Raw genomic sequence first — 14,737 nt, forward strand, 5'->3', positions numbered from 1 at the left:
AGCCATATGGTATGTTTTGTAGCTACTCCATTCTATTATTGTAGCATGAAATCAGCTATCGATAACTCTGAAGTGAATGAGTCTGACTGTGTTCCAATAAAACTTTATCTACAGAAAGAGGTAATGGGCTGGATTTGGCTCATGGACCATAGTTTCTCTATCCCCAGTCAGGTTCAAAGCATAGGGCATTTTTTACAATTTGGGGACCATCACTTCTCCGCCTTTTGGCTAATATCAAGTGTAGTATCTGTTCTTATCAGTTTAATATCTGATATGTCCTCTTTCTGAGGACAATATGCTAACGGATTTTTGGAGCAGGAAGATGGAATAGGACCTTGTTCTTTCCACTGCAGGCATTCACCAGGTATTGCAATACCAGGAAAGGTGCACCCCCTCTGGGGAATAACCAAGCAGCTCCAGTACTGTTGACCACCTATAGTGATTCCTGAGCTTCTGCCTGGAGGGTCTTAGTGTATCTATGTGCCAGGTGCCTTCACTCTACAGGTGCAACTAGAGTCAGGAAAAGTCAGTCAAGATTGCAATGCAGGAGTGTATGGAATATATATCTACACGTCCACTATGGTCTTCTTACATACTAAGAACATGAATACAAGTATAAGCCAATAGTGGAAGTGGTTTTCCTAATTTTTTTTCTGTCTTCTGTTTCTGTCTTTAGTGATTTCCTCTCCCGGGTTTTGTTTTCTTATAACTTATTTTTTGAAGGAAAAAAAATCCAAAACTTTGGGATCATTTTTTTCTTTACTTTTTAAAAGCCATTTTAATAATCTTCTTTTCATGTGTTTATTCATAAAATGTGACTTGGCTTTCCCATTGACAAGTAATTCCAAATCTCCAAAGTTTAAATAAAATGATTTTATAATTAGGACATTGGGATGAATGATAACTGTGTGTTTTGGAGGAAAATGGAGATTGACAGGCAACTTCTATAAATTGGCAGTCAGAGAAAAAGTAGCAGAAAAAGAAAGTATGTCACATTGGAATATTTTTTTTCAAATATATTGAAACTTATGGCACTTTTTCCCTCATTTTAACCCAGCATGTCTGTGCTTTTTCATCACTGATAGGCAGAAATGTTTATTCTCCCTGAAATGCTGAATCTGACCCAAACTTCAATACATTTCACAAGAATCTGCTATGCAGAATATATTTCTTTTGCGCAGTTAACAGCATTCCTAATGAGCTGTTAATGAGCTGTCAGTTTCTAATATAAACTAAAGAGCTAGAGTAGTCACAGAGGAATTCTAGAAACAAAAATGTTGCATCCCCAAAACATAATCAAATGAATTGTTCCAAGATTTATAATTACCCTTAAGTTATGCTGATGTTATGTGTCATTTCTAAATTACTAGCAGTGTTTTTGAAGATCAGTTTGTGATCTTAAGTATTATCCACTGCACAATGTTACTATTTTTAATATTTGTTACTATTTTAACTATTACTAAATATTATTTATTATGGAACTACTCTGTGCCAGCCAATGTATTCTCGGAAGTTATAATCTATTGAGGAATACTATGACTTGTATAATTATTTTAATAATAATGAATGATAATATGGTAATACCTGGGGTGATAAGAAAACTTATCTTAAGGTAAACACCCTGAATTATCTTAGGCATTTATAGAAAACTATTTGATATAGGTCTAGTAAAATTTATTTTACCTAATTCAGACTTGCAAATAAAACACAATTTTTATTTTTTTATTTTATTTTATTTTATTTTATTTTATTTTATTTTATTATTATTTCCTTGTGGTAAGATCACTAAATATAATCACCTCACAGTTTAGAAAAAGAACAGAAGGAAGAGTATGGTGGTCAAGGCAATAATCTCTTTATGGAAACTGGTCATTCTTGAAGTAGAGCTATTGATCCCATTCACTGTCCCCTCCCCCAGAGGTACCCAAAATGTGGTTGACTGAAATGTTCTTACAGGGGTGACTGGATGGCTCAGTTAGTTGTCTCAGGTAATGATCTTTCAGTTTGTGGGTTCCAGCTAAGCATCGGGCTCTGGGCTGACAGCTCAGAGCCTGGAGCCTGCTTCAGATTCCGTGTCTTGTCTCCCTCTCTCTCTGCCCCTCCCGGGCAAGATCTTGTTCTCTCTCCATCTCTCTCTCTCTCTCTCTCTCTCTCTCTCTCTCTCTCTATCAAGAATAAATAAACATTAATTTTTTTGAAATGTTCTTACAATTATAAAGCCAGAAGTGTCGAACAAGAGGCAGGAGAGAAACTGTGGATTTTTTTAGTGAGAGGGCTTACCAGTGAGTGTACTCCATTTCTACAGTGTAGGTATTCATATATAGGTAGATTTTCCTGAGCCATGAGTCAAAAGGACAAAATAGTGAACTGTCTTTCTAGCATTCCATTCAGCAGGTTCATCCTCTGGAAAAGAGGACTGAAGACATTTCTCATCATCACTCCAAACACATTGAAATCAATATGAAATACAACAGGATATTTATTTTATTTTATTTTTTAATTAAAATTTTTTTGTTTATTTATTTATTTTGAGAGAGAGAGAGAAAGACCACAAGAAGGGGAGAAACAGAGAAAGAGAGAGGGAATCCCAAGCAGGCTCCACGCTGTCAGCACAGAGCCAGATGCAGGGCTTGAACTCAGGAACTGTGAGATCATGACCGAGGAGAAATCAAGAGTCAGTCAGTCGCTCTTGACCCAGGCACCCACAACAGGATACTTAAGTGTGTACTTCAGTTCTCCAGCAAAAAGGGAATTTTCACATATTGGAAATAAAGAAGGAAAGAGTGCCATTATAGAGCAGAAAGTGGAACCACAAAGTTTTAGGGAGTATTGAAATGGGTTACTACCTTTGGGCAGGGCTTTGGCTAATAAATGAGATAGGATGCTGAGCCAAAAGTCTTCTTTGTACTTTGGAGCTGAAACTCCAAGAGAGGGCAGATCATTTCATGTAAGATCGTTTACAATAACTGCATCCCTTGGCCTAGTGATCTGTCAAGGAAGTGAGTAACTTGGGCCTGGGTTATATGTGTGGTAAAGCATCACTGAGAAGTAATGAGAAACTCAAGCTATGCCATGTGCTGGTATGGATCCATATCCACATTAAGTGTGTTATTCAGGTAACTTAAGATATTGACATGTTGGACATAATTAGTTAAGCACGTGATATCATGGTAGAGTGGTATTTCAGGCAAAAGAAACTCAAAACTTCTCTCATTTCTGTATGTAAATCTATGTCAATACATGTCTCAGAGGGCAAAGAGAATCTCATAGATAAGAAAACCTGCTGAAGATTACTTCAGAATTTTAAGTTACAAAGCAAAAAAAAAAAAAAAAAAAAAAAAGAAAAGAAAAGAAAAAAAAAAAAGAACCAAACTCAGTGAGAAAGAATCTTTAGATAAAACAAATATGAGACATGACACTCAAGAAACAGGTAATATAGTAATATGAGAGATGCTTTAAAATATGTGTATTCATGTGTTCAGAAAGATATATTAAACAATGGAATTGATGAAGCACTAATAGAGCATTTTGAAAAGCATTTTGAAAAGAATTTGAAAAGAAACAAAACAGTCATAAAAATTCTAACAATTGAAATAAGTATTAAACTTGGATTGGGTAAATTGTATGCAAAACTGAAAAACACAAACCACCCAAAGGTGGCATAAGAGCTAACATATAGATTCCAATATGATTCTCAAGAGTTAAATGTAAAATGCTTACACAGTCCTTGGTATATTTTTAATGTACAATAATGATAGCCATTATTGTTACATATTGTTTTTATCAAAAATTTGTTGCAAAAGATAAAATAATGGTAATCGAGTGTAGGATAAGGTCCTGTATTAATCTACAATGAGTTGTATTAGGACACAATAGAAAAAATAAAGGCAAGATGATATTAGAAGTGACCATGGCTGAGCGCCTGGGTCAGGATTTCGGCTGTGGTAGTGAGGTGGAGCCCAGCTGTCATCTCTGCACTGAGCAGGGAGCCTGCTTAACGTTCTCTCTCTCCCTCCCCCTACTCTTCTGCGGTTTGCTCTCTCTCTCTCCCTCTTTAAAAACAAACAAACAAACAAACCAAAAAACCAAAGTGAATATGGCTGATAATTTTTCAGAATGGATGATATAGTCCTAAATTTGAAAAAGCACAAATTTTTGTGTTACTGCAGAATATCAAAAATAAACTGAAAAGAGATGTTAAATGGAGATACTAAACACAAAGAAATTACAATTAGAGATTACATCAGCTTTTTGGATGCCAAAGGATGGTCGAATAGTTTAATGGTTGAAAGAAAATATAATTAAATTCTATTAAATTTATCCATTTTGTTCTAAATCTTGTCTATTTTTTTTCTGATTTATGAAAGTGTTTGATTTTTAATCAGCTAGGTCAATTTTTATTGTTTTCACTTTCCTGAGAAAAATTTTCAGACTTGGCTTAGTTATTTTATAATCTGTGTTTTCTAATTCCATTACCTGAGGTGCCTATGGATCTTTTTCTGTTGGTTTTTGTTTCTGCTAGTCTTTTCTCAGTATGTCTTATCTGTTCAGGTATTTGAGAAATTATGTGTAGAAAAAATTGAACCCCAGGATTTTATCTTGTTTCACAGATGCTTTTCATTTGTTCCTGCCCAGGTGCTTGGAGGCATTAACAATTCTGGATGAACTTGATAGTGTACCTGCATGTCTGGTTTGCCTGGAGAAAGCCAGTTTTATGCCTATTTATCTGGTATTCTATCTGGTTTTAGTATTTGCATGACTTTAAGAAATGATGAATAATTATCAAAAATTGCTGCATTAAAATAAGCTGGGATGGTTTGGGTAAATCTCTGCTTTTACTGATGGATGCTCTATGAAGACATGATGGTTTCAAATATTGAGATGTTTAGGCAGATCCTCCAGAGTGTGGTAGAGTTAAGTGAGCATGACTCGTTCACCTACCTGCACTCCACTGGAAAAGCAGAAGGAGGCTTAGGAACTATCTAGTTCAGTGCTAAAAGTATCCATACTGGGCAGCACCAGAGCTAATATAACTAAATCAAATGAATGTTTGGTCACAATTAATTGCATAAATAGAATCCACAGCATTGTCAAGACAATTATGCAAAATCTGAGGTCACTGAACAGAAAACATTAGGTCACTGATAGTAGGAAAAGTCATGATATATGAAATGGAAATATGTGATATGAACAAGGGAGACCTGGGTGAATTGAGTCTCCCTGATAGCTGGACCAATTGCTCTCGCTTTTACATCAAATCTGTTAATGCTTTTTTTGAACATCTCACCTGAGGAAGTTACCCAGTGAGGTGAAGCCAGTTCAATTTGGGCCTCACCCATGACTGACCTCATTTTCCCAAATTTGTGGAGTCAGATCCCAGCACACTCAGGGAAATGGATGCTCTTGCCTCAAGTTTATTTATATCAATCCTTTTCTGCTATGATTTAGGCCTCAGAGTTTTTCCATCTGATCCTGCAACAAGACATGTTGCTGGCCTTTTGGAGTGATGACCTTAGGCTGACATGTCTCCAAGTGCCGAGAGTAATAGACAATCTGGATGTCTGAGATTTATGTGTGCCGAAGTATGGGATGGAAACCCCATAAAAATACAAAGGCTTATTTCCTCAGTGAAATGTGTGAGGGCCCAGTGGTTTGTTGACATATCTCCTGTACAATGTAAGGGGAAAACTACTACGCTTAGTATAATCCTGCTTGGTATGTGAATTGCTATAACTGATTCAGTTGGTGTCTTGATATGCTGCTGATTTTTTAAATGTTTACCTATTTATTTTGAGAGAGAAATAGTGAGAGGGAGAGAAAGAGAGAGAGAATGAATGGGGGAGGGGCAGAGAGAGGGAGAGAGAGAATCCCAAGCAGGGTCCATATATACAGTTCGAAAAACTGATGCAGGGCTAGAACCCACAAACCGTGAGATTATGACCTTAGCTGAAATCAAAAGTCAGCTGCTTAAATGATTGAGCCACCCAGGCGCCCCAATATGCTGATGTTTTGATAAGGATTGAAAGCTATAAAAGCTTCTCCATGCATCAGGGCAAGGAATTCTGCTTAGCAACTTGGCATTAAGACCCAGAAAACCAGTGCAGATTGGTATGCCTTATAGATGCTGTGGGATGAGTCAATGTAAAATGACTCCCTAGAATTTGTTTTAAGAAAAAAAATCCATGCACCCTTCAGCAAGTGACTAATTTTAGTTGTCTACTCAAGGACATGTACAAGGATTCTAATTAAATTTTGTTAAATTTGAAACATCCTAGGTATATAAAATACCTATATAACTGTATTATAAAACACTAATATATAACAAATCTATATCTATTATCTGTATCTGTTTACAATATCTCCAATCCTTATTAAATCACAGAGGATGATAACCCTGAATTTTAAGAGAAAAATGCCACATTACAATATCATATATAGTATAATTTCAATTTTATATAGTACTTGGTACATACTAGATATTCAAAAATATTTACCTTATTGATGAATAAAAAAAATAAAACGTTTTTTGTACTGCAACAATAAAAAGATATATTCTTTCTCCAACCTAACTTTCCCTCACTATGTCACCCTAGTTTTCCTTTCCAGAGAACAAGTTTTATGGTGTATGTGTGTGATTTTTTTAATATGAGAGCATATTTCCTGTCTTATGTTCCTCACATCATATTTGCTCTTTCCACCCACTGCAATCTGGTTTTCAGTTCTATATTCCACTAAAATATACTGGAAAAGATGTAAAATAATCTTTCAATGGCAACATCCATGAGAAAGCTAACTGCAATTGCTGCCTGCCCCATTCAGTCTGTGGAGCCCCCTCAGCTCTTGAGCATCTCTTTCCTTGGTTTCTCAGCACCAATGTTTGTTTTCTCACCTCCATGACCATCTCTGCTTCATCGCTTATGTTTACTCCTCTCTCTTAACATTGGTAACCTTTTTCCTTTACTAATTCTCTTATTTTCTCCCTCCAGGGTATTTTTGCTCCTGTAGCTACCATAGAATTCCCAAATTGCATTTCCACTGATCTCTCTTCAGAGTTCCTATCTAATCTACTCACTTCATTATCATTCTCCCCACTTTTGATTTTGCACCACCTTCTGTGTCTCCAATCTTAATGACACCTTTCTCCTTTGACATGCAAATCAGAAACAACAGAGTAATCTAACACCCTCCCTCTAATAACACACAAACCATTTTTATTTCACTTCATTAACATTTCTCCTTTCCATCCCATCCTCCCCATTTCTTTGGCTTCTCCCTTACAATTACGCCCAATCATTCTTCCTCTAGATTATTGCAGTGGTCTCTGGATTTAAAAAGTTCCCTTCCTTCTATTTTACGACTCTGGAATTCCTACTACAATTGCTAGTGTAGAAAAATTGCAAATACTAAATGGCCTTGACATTCCTTGATGTTAATTTCAGAATGTTGTTACTAATTTTTTTTAAAGGCTATAGACTTTTTTTTTTTTTTTGCGAGAATTCACAAGAATACCTTTCCAGATTTAATTTCACAGTGCTCTTTTCCAAGCTGCTTGTAATATTTCTCATGCAGAATTATTTTTCACACTGCCTTGTTTCTATATGCTAAATCTTCTGCTTGAAAAACCACTGTACCCTGCTTTCTTCTTTCATTATTTTGTCATTTTAATGGCACTTTTCCTATATCATAGGGAACTGATTTTTTCATATTATTTTATACGTACTATTTATGTTGATGTTTGGGGTTGAATGCTTCCCTATGATATTTAAAAAGCATCTTAACTTCCCAGAAAAAGTGTCCACAGATCACATGCAGAATGAATTGTTAGCACTATTCTCATCTCTAATGCATTGATTAGTTGATCTCAAGAAGTAGGTATGTTCTTCCTTTGTCTCTTCACTTGTTTTTTGTTTTTGTTTTTGTTTGTTTGTTTTTGTTTTTCATGAAGTCAATCTTGATATAGTTTTAAATGAGTGCTTCCTTTTTTCTCCTGGAACTTATATTAGAAATCCTACCCTCCTGGAACCAGATTATCACAGCCTAGTAATGATAAAGATCAAATATTTTTCTCTTTTATGCAAATAAATATATAAACACCTCTCATATTCCCCATTCATACATACATACAGTCAGTAGAAAACTGTTCAGCTTAGGATTTGTTGTGAAATTGAAAGGAAAAAGTAATGTCAAATGTTGTACTCAGTGAAAATAAAACGTAACAAGCTCTATCATACTAGAGAAAATAGATCATGTTAAAGCTTTCCGTGAGGGATCCTGTTTTCTTATTCATCAATGTTCCATATCAGAGTCTATCCATCCATGTCTATATGTACATAGACCATAGAGAATGTATTTTTTAAATACTAAACTTTATAGAGACATTGCAAGGTTTCTTGTGGATGACTGAACACACCCTCAAATAAAATGATGTACTTTATTTTATTATATAAGCATATGAGGTTAAAAGGTGCTGGAAGCTGACAGCTCAAAATTGGACTGTAGTGTTCCCTACTGAATTTAACATAACAAAAATTTCACAGGATGTCAAAAATATTTGGACACATTCAAAAACAAGATCAATCTGGCCTCATTTCTAAACATAAGCCAAAGAAAAGGACACTGTGCCACCACAAAAATAATCCAATATACTCCTTTCTCTTCGCTCACTGAGGGGCTCCTTATACTTACAAATGACACACATCGTACTTTCGATTCTTCTTCTATCTTCTAGATAAAAATGATTAAACTCAGTCATCAAATTGCCACTGCTTCCTGACAGCACCCAATTCAGAACACATCCTACTTCTATTAAGCCCTCTCTCAAAACACCCAGGACAATCTCAAACACCATCGCAAGCCTTTAGTAGGTCTCTCTTCCTGAGAAGCTCCAGGCTTCTCCATAGAATGTGATGTTCTTGATGACTAAGTTAATAAATCCCATTTTTTTTTAAGATTATAGGTATGTTTTTGGTGCTCTTGTAACCTGGGATTTACCAATTATATACATTAGGCAGTAATGACTATAAAGTGTGGTCTGATATAACTATCCAGATTTAACTTAAAATAATAATATAATGATAAATGCTAGTCCTTCAGGGGCACTAAACCCAGTGGCCCATTAGAATCATCTGGAAATTGTAATTTTGTGTTAGGTGAGGCTTGATTATGATCACTTATAAAAAATTTCTCAGGTGATACTATTAAGCAGAAAAAGAATGAGTAACTTTAGTTTAAGAGTATGATTCTGCTTTAGTTTGCGGTACTCTTCTAAGACTTGCTTTCTGGTTCTGCACTTTCCATGGCAGCTTGCCCTGGGATACAAGGTTCTTGCTCTTAGGCTTCTTCACTAAAGGCAGCAAGTTGCAAGTTCTTTGCCTATGTAGTTGCTGAAAATCTTTTAAGGAAGTCTTTACATACTGGGTCTCATTCAGATGGTTTCTATAGAAGGCTTGACTTTTCTTCAGTATTTTCTTTGAAATTCTGAAGGCCAACTTTAATAGAATTACAAAATTGTCTCTTCATCTTAGTCAATCTGTCTTTTCAGTTTTGGCTGCATTATTTCTGATCCCCTCAGCATTCTCTGTGCCCTCTGGGCATAGGAGGAGCAATTTTACCCCAATTTGTGTGAAAAGTAATTTCCTGAAAATATTTCTCTTCCTGTTTGGGCCCATTTAACTCTCCTATGTTCAGCCATTAAACATCTCCCAGTCTCAGCAACCCAAAGGCCTTGCTGTTTAACGAGCTGGTGCCTGATGAATTTTACTCAGTGGATGTTCTTCAGTTTACCATTACCAGGTATATATTACAGCAGCTTCAGAATTCTGCATTTCGGGAACCCGTAAAATCCTAGGGAAAGCAAACAAACAAACAAACAACAACAACAACAACAAAAACAGGCAACTGACAACATACCTCCTCTTCAAATTATATTTTTCATAAAAAGTATACTCTGTGTTTTTTGTTGTTTTACTCTTTCCCTGACCTATCCCAACTTGTAAATATTTTACAACAAGCTAATATTGACTAGTGTTTAGAATCCACATATGTTTTGATACTATAACAGTCAACTTGAAATTTAAAAAATTAAACATATATGCGAAAAACTGGCTCATTAACTGAACTTTTCATTATTTAACTACATTGTATGTATTCAAATGTATTTGAATACATTTATGAGTGAGGTGTACAAATTATATTTATATGTCAAACAAATTTATTTTAAACAAAAATATTCATAGGGTAACATTAAACCCACCATATATTTGAATCTCAAAATTAAAAGCATAGTTTACTTTAAAGAACCAACAAATCCTTTTTCCTTGCTATTCTTTGATATCAGTGTCTTCAAGAGGTTTCAGATAGAAAGTTAGTAAATTCCAATAATAGTTTGATTTTCTCACCCAACAGATGACATAATACTCTATGTAGAAAACCTGAAAGATGTCACCAAAAAATTCCTAGAACTGATAACACAAATTCAGTAAAATTGAAAGTTACAAAATCAACATACAGAACTCTGTTGCATCTCTGTACACTATAATGAAGCAGCAGAAAGAGAAATCAAAGAATTGATCTCATTTAAAATTGCACCAAACACAAAAAATAAATGCCTAGGAATAATCCTAACCCAAGAAATAAAATATCTGTACTCTGAAAACTATAGAACATTTATGAAACAAATGTAGTGTTTTGGAAGAAGACACAAAGGAATGGAAAAACACGCCATGCTCATGGATTGGAAGAACAAACATTGTTAAAATATCGATACTACCCAAAGCAATCTACACATTCATTGCAATTCCTGTCAATATATTACCAGCATTTTTCACAGAGCTAGAACAAACAATTCTAAAATTTGTATGGAACCACAAAAGATTTTGAAAAGCAAAAGCAATCTTGAAAAAAAAAAAGCTGGAGGCATCAAAATTCCAGACTTCAAGCTATAATACAAAGCTGTAGCCATGAAGAAAGTAAATTTTTGGAAATTCTTTAGTTGAAAGCAGAATGTCCAACATTATTGTGAATGCTATTGTAAATCCAGTTTAAAACTTCAATGCTGAGGATAAAATCATTTGTTTTTGCAGAGATAATGTTAAAAAAAATTCTGGTGCATCTTGAAAAAAATAATGTTCTTACTAACTTAAAGAACGTTTAGACAGAAATGTACTTAAACTTTGCAAATCAGAAATTGTTAACATTTAAAGCATTAAAATTTATGTTAAAGCAAGGAATTAATTAAAATTAAAAGTTGAGAGTTTTAATAGCATACAAAATTTAATTTTGAAATTTAATATTTCAAATATTTCAACCTGTACAAACATTTATTTTTATGAATATTCCATTTTAATTGGATGATATATATTTAGTATTGATGAACTCAAATTGAAAAGGCCTATAATTTTGTAAAATTGGCAAAATATTCAGTAATTATAAAAAATAACTCACTGATACAGTTTGTCTTGTCAAAGTATTTATTTATTTATTTTTGAGACAGAGAGAGACAGAGCATGAGCAGGGGAGGGGCAGAAAGAGAAGGAGACACAGAATCCAAAGCAGGCTCCAGGCTCTGAGCTGTCAGCACAGAGCCGGACGCGGGGCTCAAGCCCACGGACTGTGAGATCATGACCTGATGTGAAGTCTGACGCTTAACTGATTGAGCCACCCAGGTGCCCCTTGTCAAAGTACTTATTGAAGAAGGGTTTTATGAATGGAAGCAAAAATACAGGTATCTGTGAAAACATGTTGGCTGAACTAATGTTTCAATATGAAAAATAAATACATTTGAGAATAATATCCAGTTTGCCTGAATTTGTTCTGAGCTTACCAAGTATTGACAGCTCTAGAAAAAAAAAATGATTTCTCAATTCAAAACTTCATTTACTGCAAGGAAAATTTATATGAAGAGAAAATTATTTAGAAAAAGTTTGAACTTTATTTTAACCATAACATGCAACTTAGAAGAAACATGCTATTAACTAAAAAATATTAAAACTATTAAAGAAAATATTGTGAAAAATCTTGAAAAAATACTACTAAATATAGTATTAAATTTTTATTTGACTGAGTATTAAGCTGCATGAGTGTGTATCAAGAATAAATTATTTACACTATTTTAAGTGTTTATGTAATCGGTGTGTTCCATTTTCTTTCAATGTACATAATACAGTATTTTGATTTAATAATAATTTTATATTCTTAAAGTAGTTTCTGAGTGGAGTATGTTATAATAGGTATTCCATAAATAATGAAAAGCAAACTTATTGGTCAATAACATATTTTAAAAGCTTTCTATCAATTTAAGTATTTCCAGTGTCTCTTTGCACTGTTAAAGTTGTCACTGTTTGAAAATAATTTGTGTGATCAATAGTCTTGGAATTTGAAATTTTCTGGGCATCTTGGGAGCCAGACTTGTGACCATTGTTGGTAAAAACTGGTTTAATTCCAGGTCACTCTTACTGCTTCAGATTAGTAACCCCAAATACCAGTGCTTTAACAAAGGCATGGAGCCCAATGTCTTTTCCATCTGCATGGTGAGGGGTCATCTTGCTTTATTCTTGAACTTTCTTAGATTCTGGTGATTTTTTTTTTTCTTTTTGTGAGAGAAAGAGGGGAACGGCAGAGGGAGAGACAGAGAATCTTAAGCAGGTCAGTAGTCAGCACAAAGCCCATAATGGTTATTGGGCTCCATTTCACAATCATGACCTGAGCCAAAATCAACACACACTTAATTGACTGAGCCACCCAGGTGCCCTGGATTCTGGTGACCTTAGATTCTCACTATCTTTCTAGCTTCTTGATGCCTTTTAGAAGATATATTTTAAATTATATCTGACATTCTTTAAAATTTTTCTTCAACAAAATCTGGTTTGAAGTTCTTAGTCTGCCTTTATGAAATACCAACCAAATCTATTAAAAGTGCACACACACACACACACACACACACACATATACTATCACAGTTATTTCTATCTCTTCAGTAATACTTTGGCATAATTTAAACCTGGACTCAGATTTTTTGGCTCTTGCTTCAAGATATTATTTTTAGTCACTGTCACTCTTATGTTTAATTGGACATTCTTTAGAAGTGGATAGCAATCAGATATTTCTACTTACTTTTGCTTTTACATAAATGTCATACATGTGAATTAATATTTTTGAAGGTTGTAGAACTCAGTGGAAGTGACATTTTTAGACAAAGTATATAAGTTGTATGGAGAAATACTCTATTTTATAACTTTCTTATAAATTAACTCAATTTAATATAAATCATCTATTGGCAAAACAAATGAAACAAATGTCATGTATGTGATAACTTGAAACCTTGCAAATGACTAATGTATCAAAGCAATAAATATGTAACTTCTAATTATTTTATTGATATTATTACGGAACCAGGCTGGAACGCTGGCGGAAAAACCAAGTGGCACTAGGAGATCTTGGTCGATTGGAGATTTAACACCAGCGGGCTCAAAGGAGACTGTTTCTCCAAAGGTCTGAGCCCAGAACGCAAGTGGGGAGGGTAATTTATAGCCAACAGCCTCCATATCTGTGGGAGTTTTTGTGCGCATAGCAAACAAAGGAAGAAGAAACCGGAGGAGGGGTCTCTAAGCTAGAGACCAGAGTTTGTTTTAGCCCAGTGGGCCATCTTTGGCGTACTTTATTTACTTCTCCAACATTCCCCCCTTTGATGCCTTTTAAAAAACTTTTAGTAGGCATCACCTTTCAGTTTTACAGGTTGATACTCTCGGAGGGCTAAGATACGTACAGTAGTTTGGCGAGCAACAGTGTTTTCAATAAAATGTACCACAGCATTCAGTATACAAGGGCCGATGGATACCAGTAATATTATGAAGAGGAGGGGCCCCGCCAGGGCAGGAAGCCAGGATACCCAATCTGTGAGATCCCATCCTTTCCATTGATTGATACTTTCCTGTTGTCTATGTTGAATTCTTTCCCTGAGTTCCTTAACCTTAGTTGTAACTATTCCTGACTGGTTTACGAAATAGCAGTATTCCTCCCCTGGAAAGATGCAAGTCCCTCCTTTTTCTGAAGTGAGGAGGTCGAGGATTCACCTGTTTTGGAGGGTCACCGCCGCCAGAGGGTTTATTTGGTTTTGTAAGGTTACCAGAGAATCTGCCACCCGTTCCATGTCTTCATTTATCTCTTGACATAGTCTATGGTATAGTCCAACAGATGAACCTATGCCCCCTATTCCGGTTCCTATTCCTGTCACAATTCCTGCTCCTATCATTATGGGTAGCAGGACAGCCCGTTTAGCCTAGGACTTGGGGCTAAAGGCTGTTAGGAGCTGATCTTCAGTGTATACGGATATCTCTGGGGTTAGGAAGACAGAATAATATATTTGAGTCCAATTGGCCTCTAAGCATCGGTAGGCCGAATTAGAACATAGATAGAACACCCCAGGGGTTAACACAGGGTTATATTCCTCTTTAAGGTTATATTTCTTCTGCATAGAGACGTACCATTCATACCTTCAGGGACTGTACAGATTAGATGGTCAGCATTTGTGAGATGGACGACAGTGGCCAGGGGTCCAATTAAGACAGAGGTGTTGGCTTTGAGATTTTCAGGAGCTTCCCAGAACAAAGGGATGGGGGTGGCTAAGTAAGCCCTCTGCTGAGGGGCAAGCACCCAAATCCAGCAGGTTTGGGTGTGATTATATTTTATGTAGGACTTGTAGAGTAGTGTTGGCCCAACGCTGGACTGGGGAATTGGTAAG

General features: G+C 35.4%; 1 non-coding gene across 1 annotated transcript; it reads left to right on the plus strand.

Moving 5' to 3' along the window:
• The first annotated feature begins 208 nt into the window (after positions 1-208).
• LOC122220883 lies at positions 209-395 on the plus strand. Its single transcript, XR_006203045.1, has one exon. It is a non-coding gene; the product is annotated as a U2 spliceosomal RNA (small nuclear RNA).
• Positions 396-14,737: the final 14,342 nt, after the last annotated feature.

Source organism: Panthera leo, chromosome B2 (genome assembly GCF_018350215.1).
Source record: "Panthera leo isolate Ple1 chromosome B2, P.leo_Ple1_pat1.1, whole genome shotgun sequence".
NCBI lineage: Eukaryota > Metazoa > Chordata > Mammalia > Carnivora > Felidae > Panthera > Panthera leo.